Raw genomic sequence first — 7,500 nt, 5'->3', positions numbered from 1 at the left:
TTTAGGGGGCCACTCAATGACATACAGAAGCGTCAACAACACGCCCACTGAAGTGGTTTGAGAAATACAGACTTTCTACTCCTCATTCACATATACTGTAATTTACATTTCCTACAGAGAAAATACTACCTCAGGCTTAGTATCATTCAGGAGATTTTCCGGGTACAAAGGTCAGGATATGTTGTTCACACATACGGCCCATCAGGAGAATTTCAGGACTTACACGTGCGTCTGAAAGCAGCCAGTGTGTCAGCAGTAGCCTACAATCACACATACTATACACACACCCTGCGGACTAAAACAGTCCGCAGGGTGTGGAAGGACATTTCGTAGGCTCAAGGAGGAGAGTAATATTACATTTGAGCAACAAAGTGTAGTCTCGTGGTGGACTCTAAAGACATAACTCACAATACTGTTTCATTGACATGTTTTCGTTCTGTGTTATAGGGACACTGGCTCTTAAAGAATCACGTGACTTCTGTGTTGATATGCGGTGCGATGTTTGAATTTTACGGTTTTTATAGGACAAAATGAACGAGCCGCCATTGCTTGTCGAGGTGAGAAATTCTCTCTTCCCTTATTTTATTGCAATTGGGAGAGAGGGAGAGTTTGTCCACGCTGGAGCCGTTATGTTTAAAAACATAACGTCTTACCTGGGCGAGTTTTTCGCTGCGGTGTGTGCGTGTGAGTTCTTACCTGGGCGCGTGTGTCGATGGCGGAGCCGTGATGTATAAAAACAAAACGTCTTATCTGGGTGAGTGTCGCTGCGGTGTGTGCGCGTGCGTGTGTGTTCTAACCTGCGCGTGTGTCGATGGTGGAGCCGTTATGTTTAAAAACATAACGTCATAGAGCGGCGAGTGTGTCGCTGCCTTTGTCTTGACGTACGTGTGTGCGCGTGCGTGCGTCTGTGTGTGTGTGTGTGTGTTCGTGTGTGCGATTCCGTGTGTGTGTCGCTGCCTTTGTCTTGACGTGCTGTGTGTGCGAGTGCGTGTGTGTGTTAGTGTGTGTGTGCGTTTCCATGTATGTTCGTGCGCATGTTTGTGTGTGCGGTGTGTGTATGCACTGTGTATGTGCGTGGTTACGATGTATGTATGCGTTTGCGTGTGCTGTGTGCGTGTGTGAGCTGCATTCTGCTTGGCACATGCGCACGAGTAACTTCAGTAACTGGTGCGACAGGCCTGCTATTATAGTAGTAAGATCTTTGAGATGGGTGAATTATGTGGCTTTTTTTGGCCTACCACCGCCACCTGGTGGCAGCTCTCTTTAATTACATGTTGCAGGTGAGTTTTTTTTGCCCTCGGGCACGACAGCCAGCCCTGCTGGGCAGCTCCAACATGGTGTGTATGTCTACACTAATGAGCTTCTAGAAAGTAAACAACATGAGAGGACAAGGAAGAGCAAAAGATATATAGGGTGAGAGAGAGTGAGAGAAAGAGATGGAGAGAGAGCGAGAATGAAGGAGAGTGCAAGCATAAAAGAGAGACGCGAGAAGAGAGACTACTGAAAGAGAAAGCGAGAAAGGCTGAGAGAGAGACTAGTGAAAGGTAAAGCGTGAGAGTGAGAGAAAGAGAGAGAGAGAGCGAGAGAGAGAGAGAGAGAGAGAGAGAGAGAGAGAGAGAGAGAGAGAGAGAGAGAGAGAGAGAGAGAGAGAGAGAGAGAGAGAGATATTAATGAAATGGAACGAGAGAGAGAGAGAGAGAGAGAGAGAGAGAGGGAAAGAAAAAGAGAAAGAGAGAGAGACAGAGAGAGAGACAGAGAGGGAGAGAGACTAATGAAAAGGAAAGGGAGAGAGTGAGCGAGACTAATGAAAGGGAAAGGGAGAGAGAAAAAGAGAAATAGAGAGAGTGAAATGAAATGAAATAGGGCGAGAGGGAAGAATAACGAGCAGCCGTGGTGTTGGTTGAAATCTTTGGGTCTTGGGTGGCACACAGTATAAAGCTGAAGTCGGATTAGACAGAGTGGACCCCCAGACTGAGAGGCGCCACACTAATGTACAATTCAAGACAAGGGACAAATAATGGTGCACCCAATACACGTTTGTCTGTGTGAGTATGTGTGTCTGTGTGTGTCTTGTGTGTGTGTGTGTGTGTGTGTGTGTGTGTATGTGTGTGTGTGTGTGTGTGTGTGTGTGTGTGTGTATGTGTGTGTGCGTGTATTTGCATCAGAGAGCCCAGGGAGAGAGACGTGCAATAGGCCATGTTTGTATAAACTTTATGTGTGTGGGTAAGCGAGGGAGAAAGCGAGAGAGTAATGTGCGAGTCTGTTTGTACACCTGTTTGGCTGCGTGTGTGTGTCTGTGTGTGTGTGGCTGTGTTGTGTGTGGCTGTGTATGTGTACCTGCATGTGTGTACCTGTGTGTGTGTTTGTCTCTGCGTGTGTGTGGCTGCTTGTGTGTGTCTGCGTGTGTGCGGCAGCGTGTGTGTGGCTGCGTGTGTGTTCCTGTGTGTGTGTACCTGTGTTTGTGCGACTGCGCATGTGTACATATGTTCTCTGTTGCGGATTGTGTGTGTACAACATTTCAAGCACGCTCTTCTCTTCGTCTCCGACTGACAGGTCATTAATATACACGGAATCAATCACATTTATCAAGTCGACAGGCTCGTCCAACCTTTATGTTCAACCTATTAATGGGCATACAGAATATTATACAACATGCCTGGCTCCCCTCTTAATTAATGAATATAGCTATGAATGGATTAAATCCAGTGTGGGATAATCCCACTTTAAATTGAAACTGAAGAAAAGCCTGGTCTTATCCACACTGTTTCTCATGCATGTTTCGTTTGATAGGCTGGAGATCTCTGTATTAATATATATCTCTTGAAGTCTGAATCATTTAAGAAATTATACTCTTTGCTAATCTGGTTTTTTGAACCCAGTCAGAGTAAAACATCTTCATAGACCTTGATCTATAGTGGGTTGCTAACTGGACACCATGGCAAACAATGGAGAGTATCTCCTCTCACATGCACCCAAACACGCACGCACGCACGCGCGCACACACACGCACGCATGCACATGCACACACACACACACACACACACACACACACACACACACACACACACACACACACACACACACACACACACACACACACACACACACACATGCACACAGTAGGCATGCAGTTTCAATGTCATATTGAAATACAATAGCTATATAAAATTTGAACAAAATCTCTCTGCTATTGCATTTTAATTCCGAGGCCCAGAACAGATGACACAACAAAATGGAAATGCATGTCTGCTGTATATTTCAAAATGGTTTGCTTTCATAATGCTATGGGTTTTCCAAATTGCACATATGGAGAATTGTCGTGCATGACACACTGGCTCGGCACAGACAAAGACAATGTGGAAGAGAATAACACACAGTGTATTTGCCTTGTGTCTTGCAATTAGTCACTCGTGTTTATCTGGTTTAATCGGCTTTATTGCTCTAAATTTGGGCCACAGACGTTAATAAAGACTTCCATTCGACATCCAAATGCGAGTCCAGCACAATACACTCCGAAATACAGCACAGCACTGACCTTAACTGTAATTGAAGAAGGACCTTTTTCTTCTATGCATTGGTCGCTCAGAGAGATTAAATGTCAACTAAGTCAAAGGGGGGAAGAAGCAAAGCTTATCACTGCAAACAGTTTGGCGCTCATCTTAAACACACATACACACCCACACGCACACACGCACACACACACACACACGCACACACACACACACACACACACACACACACACACACACACACACACACACACACACACACACACACACACACACACACACACACACACACACAAACAGACACACACATACAAGCACACACATACAAGCACACACATTTTGTAGCCGTTAGACTTTCTATACCAAACCGAGAAATGTCTGACAGCCAATTAGCATTGTAACTTGGGTTACTGTGTATAAAAGAGAGCTCGAGTAAGGTTGCACATTAATTACTGGGAAATGTCGCCATGTTTAAAGGAAGCACTGAGGCCACGTTAGAATGTATGCCAAGTTGAATGACCCCAATGAACACATTGAGGAGCAGAGAAGCTCGAACAGCATCTTAATCCTGGGTACACCCACAGGGCTCTGCAGCCAGCTCTGCTGGACCATATCTGTCCAGTCGCGGTTCAGAAGAGCGGCCACAATTCTACACTACACCTACGTTCTCTTTGGCTTTTTATTGGAACACGTTCAGTTGCCGTTTATGTCCTGCATGGCAAGTTCAAACCAACTAAAAGTCCAAGCTGCTAGCTTTCTTCAGTGTGTGTGTGTGCGTTCAAATGTGATTATTTGAAACCAGTCCGAGTGAAATGTGTTAAATAGACCTTAAATTTGACTGGGTAGCTTAACAGACACCAGGCTAAACAAAGGAGAGAATCTCCTCACACAAACACACACTGACGCACACACACACACACACACACACACACACACACACACACACACACACACACACACACACACACACACACACACACACACACACACACACACTCACACACGCACACACAGACACGTACACACAAATATGCACATGCGCAGACACACGCACACAAACACACACAAACACACACAAACACAGATGGGTTGGCCAGCATTAAAGTAGACAGTGGGGCTTGGAGTATTCACATTTGCGGGAGAAATAGAGCATGTGTTGACAACAGAGTGTTCGCGGAGAGTTCAGAGAGACTGTGCTGGTGTGCAGCGGCCAGAAACACTCACTCAATCAAGGTCTCCCTCTCTCTCTCTCAGTCACTCTCTCTCTCTCTCTCTCTCTCTCTCTCTCTCTCTCTCTCTCTCTCTCTCTCTCTCTCTCTCTCTCTCTCTCTCTCTCTCTCTCATTCTCTTCTCTCGCTATCTCTCTCAATTGCCAGGGGAAGAGATCCACAGACCTGACAGTCTAAAAGGCATCTCTTCCCCATAGATATCACGGGAAGAGGTGAACGGGTTGCACTGGCTTGTTTTTCTTTTTCAACTTGACTAAACCTAGGGTTTTATCACAACATTACTGACTGAATAACTGACTGACTGACTGACTGACTGCCAGTTAGGATTTGGGGTATATGTGTTGAAAATGATAAATTCTGCTCCTTAAATATTTTCGACTACTTATTAAGGTTCCTTGTATCTCTCTAAATTAGCCACAATGGCTAAGGTGGTTTAAAGGTGATTCAATCGAATGTGTATTAAGGAGCTCTGATGGGATTAGATGTAACGACTTAGTCGTTAGAAACACTCATTCAATCAAATCAAATCCCAATTGTTCAACTGGGAGCATCTGGGTGGCAGGAGACACAGGGGCATTCATTAAATTATACCTCCACATTCTATCTGTCTGTCTTAAAATATATTTTTCACAATTTTGGTGGTTAGAGGTCATGTTTTTGTTTAATATTCTTACAGGAAATCGGACAGCTTGATCAGAGTCTGGGGGTTATGGGACCTGAGTTTTCCACTGCTTTGCTATCAATATAATTAACTGAGAACGATAACATGATAGATAGCATGGGAACATCGCATTATTGAGTTTGACATTGATGAAGGTGAAAGTCAGTGATCACCATGGATATATACACATGGATTTTAAAATCCTGGGAACCAGACGTGTTTTATTAGCTCTGGCATGACATGAATGCTGTATAGAGGAGCACACCATGGGATTGCCAGTTTGAATAAACAGACAAGATGGCTGCTGTTGATGTGTCACATTTCTTTTCTCTGATTTGTTGCAGTCTATTTAATTGCTTCCACTGGTAGACTCTCGTTGGTGTGTCACAACACACTTTGGTATCACTCTTACGAAAACCGACCGAAACTGATGTATTTCAGTGCTTTCCAGAACAGAAGTTGCACTGACCATGTGACCATGTGACAGAAGGTTAATCACAAGACACTTCCCAATCCTCAAAGGTAAACAGCGCTTCTTAGTTTCAGAAGTTGTTGCAGATCGTTAGTTCTCTCTAACTGTTCAAAAGTATTTCAGTTTGGCCGAGAGCAAGTAGGATCTGAAAACCTTTACGACCTCCGGAGACAGTGAGGATCTTGTATGACTCAGTAATGTTCGGGTTAGCACGGACTAATAGGGAAGTATCACAGCAGGGGATGTGGTGGCTTGTTTGAAAAAAAATCTTCAGCATTTCTATATAAGAAATAGCAGCATGTTACAAAAGGTTCTTCGGTGCCCAGTATTTTTGAGTTTAGGTGTGTGTGTGTCTATCTGTGTGTCTCTGTCTGTTTATCTGTTCATCTGTCTGTCTGTCTGTCTGTCTGTCTGTCTGTCTGTCTGTCTGTCTGTCTGTCTGTCTGTCTGTCTGTCTGTCTGTCTGTCTGTCTGTCTCTCTGTCTGTCTGTCCATGTATGTGTGTGTGTGTGCCTGAGTGTGTGTGTGTGTGTGTGTGTGTGTGTGTGTGTGTGTGTGTGTGTGTGTGTGTGTGTGTGTGTGTGTGTGTGTGTGTGTGTGTGTATGTGTGTGTGTGTGTGTGTGTGTGTGTGTGTGTGTGTGTGTGTGTGTGTGTGTGTGAGAGGTGATGTGTGTGTGTGAGAGGTGATGTGTCTGTGTTCATGCATGCTGGGGAAAGAGAGTCACAGATGGAAGACTGCGGTAAAGCCACCATGCGCTGATCACTGCCATGTGACACTGGAGCACAACAGTCAGGGGAATAACAATACATATGGGGGCTGCATGGTTAGCACACATTACCATAATTGCTACCTCTATTCAGACACTCTCTCTCGCTCTCTATTTTGCTCTCTCTGCCTCTCTCATGTACCCCCATCTCTCTCTATCGCTCTCTCTCTCTTGCACGCTTTCTCTATTTCTCATCATCTCTCTCTCTCTCTCTCTCTCTCTCTCTCTCTCTCTCTCTCTCTCTCTCTCTCTCTCTCTCTCTCTCTCTCTCTCTCTCTCTCTCTCTCTCTCTCTCTCTCTCTCTCTCTCTCTCTCTCTCTCTCTCTCTCTCTCTCGCTCTCATACAAACGTCAAGTCATGTGTTCCCCTGAGCATCTCTGCATCTCACAGGTAGTATCGGCCAGCTGGCTTCGCTTCAGAGCATGGAAAAATATTGACTCCTGAAATTGTATATCATGCAATGGCGTCATATGGGTGTATATCAGGGGATTCCCCCTCAGGCGACTCTCAGCATCGTGCTGACTATAGTGGGTGTGTCACCAGGGTGCCACAGGTGTTCTGGTGTCTTTATGGATCTCATATAATTAAACTCCATTTGTCCCCGGATCAGAGCAGCAAATCACTGGCTATCCCTCCGCCGCTTCTGCCTCTCCCGCTCGGCCCGCCCTCCCTCCATCGCCGGGAATCGATAAGCATTTATAGAAATGGAATGCAGACGGAAAATTGAAGCGCTCTTTAAAAGCTAGAATGTCGAGACAGAGAGAAAGAGCGAGACAGAGATGGGGACGATGAAGAGAGAGCGAGAGAGAGAGAGAGAGAGAGAGAGAGAGAGAGAGAGAGAGAGAGAGAGGGAGAGAGAGA

The 7,500-nt window shown here is 45.3% G+C and overlaps 1 long non-coding RNA gene across 1 annotated transcript in view; it reads right to left on the bottom strand.

Moving 5' to 3' along the window:
* LOC115552543 (uncharacterized) overlaps window positions 1–821 on the bottom strand; it is a 1,687-nt gene extending 866 nt beyond the window's left edge. The window contains exons 1-2 of the long non-coding RNA XR_003978334.1: window positions 697–821; window positions 130–231 (exon numbers count right to left, since the gene is read on the bottom strand). This is a non-coding gene — a long non-coding RNA (uncharacterized LOC115552543). The remainder of the gene's footprint in view (window positions 1–129; window positions 232–696) is intronic.
* Between the last annotated feature and the right edge of the window lie 6,679 nt (window positions 822–7,500).

Source organism: Gadus morhua, chromosome 10 (genome assembly GCF_902167405.1).
Source record: "Gadus morhua chromosome 10, gadMor3.0, whole genome shotgun sequence".
Classification (NCBI taxonomy): domain Eukaryota; kingdom Metazoa; phylum Chordata; class Actinopteri; order Gadiformes; family Gadidae; genus Gadus; species Gadus morhua.
Note: the sequence above shows the minus strand (reverse complement) of the source record. Positions and strands in the feature narration are given on the sequence as shown.